Source organism: Trypanosoma cruzi, genomic scaffold (assembly GCF_000209065.1).
Source record: "Trypanosoma cruzi strain CL Brener 1047053516469 genomic scaffold, whole genome shotgun sequence".
Classification (NCBI taxonomy): Eukaryota; Euglenozoa; class Kinetoplastea; order Trypanosomatida; family Trypanosomatidae; genus Trypanosoma; species Trypanosoma cruzi.
The window spans coordinates 155510-156977 of NW_001849544.1; the positions used below are offsets into that span (position 1 = coordinate 155510).

At 39.2% G+C, this 1468-nt stretch overlaps 1 pseudogene, besides 3 other annotated features; it reads left to right on the forward strand.

Annotated features, from left to right (window-relative positions):
* Positions 1-951, forward strand: Tc00.1047053472253.10 (annotated as a pseudogene).
* Positions 1-1468: a sequence feature (heterozygous, Esmeraldo-like haplotype).
* Positions 1026-1048: a microsatellite.
* Positions 1288-1309: a sequence feature (AT_rich).

Below are 1468 nucleotides of genomic sequence, written 5' to 3' on the forward strand. Positions count from 1 at the left end.
CTATGATGTACCTTATCTCTCACCAGGGTATGCGAGGCTCTTCCTCTCTTAATGAGCGATTCGACTACGGAAAAGATTTTTCTTTTATATGCCACTTTTTCTGAAATCCATCGAGAGCTTCTTATGGAACATCATAAAACACATCCGGAACACAAAACTTATATGGATATTTTAAATTACTTGAGGGAGGAAGAAGGTGTGAAACAATCACTTTTGAAAAAAAACAGCAATTGGGAGATATTACAACAGAAAAAACTAACTGCCATTGAAAACGTTGCTATTTCAGTTAAACGAGAAATTCCTGGCGGCTTTTCTAATAGTGCTATTGTAAGAAACGCGCTTCCTCATGCTGTGGTTCTTAGTGGGTTTTCTACATCTTCTCAAACAAATGAGAATTGGGTTCGTTTACATATGCAACTTTTGGATGAACAGACAAAACTGGTGAGAGAGTATAATGATAAACGCTTTCTTAATGCGAGTGTCAAACGAATGATTGTTCTTTGCCATGAACATGGCTGTGATGGGGTGGCAGGGCGTCTTAAGAGAGAATTTGGGGTTTCTGACAAGATGCATTGCTGGTCCATGCTAGATGCATACACAACGATGTCACAGTGGGGACTCATTGATCAACTGGGTGACGTTAAAAATAAGAACAAGCCTGTCATTGGAGCCTCTGCCTTTATCAATACACTACTTGCTTGTGGGCGTCAGGAACAAGCCAAGCAATATATACATAAGATCCCTCAAATTGAACAGCGAATGGAATATTATCTATTGTGTAGTGATTGGGAAGGAGCTGGAGCAGATTGCCGTCGTCATGGTGAGCCGGACCTACTTACACAACTGAAGGATCGGGTAAAAGGGGATGCTTCCGCAGTGCAACTTATTGACAAGGGGTGGAATTCTGTCCAAGAGTCAGGGGCGGTAAAGTTGGCTAAGTTATTTGCTTAGTGCTTGGATTTTATTGTTGTAATGCATGATTGTGGCGGAGATATATTCCAGAGGTAATTATTTATTATTTATTGTTTTTTTTTTTTTTTTTTTTTTTCAATAGCGCGAGTGAGTGAGTGTTTCTGGAGAGGTGGAGGAGCATTCAATCTATTCTTATATGTATATATATATTTTACTTACCTTGGTTGATAAGTTTTAGGAAGTTTTCTTTGTGAAGGCAACGCATTACGAAATTTTTATATCCATTGAGGACCAAGAAAAATAAAGGAGGGATTGGTTGCAAATCCAGCGGTATATAGGTAGAGTTGAAAGGCTTTTTTCTTCAGTGCTTGGCCCTAAAAAAAAAAAAATAATAATAGTCGTGATATATTGATCTGTACATCTGCCTCAACAGACGATTGTCAATAAATATTTATATATTGTTTATTGATATTGTGTGGCCGTGGAGATAAGGAGCCACAGTGAGGGGAGGAGCAGGATGAAGGCTGGTACAACCGTTACAAAGGAGGAGGTGGCC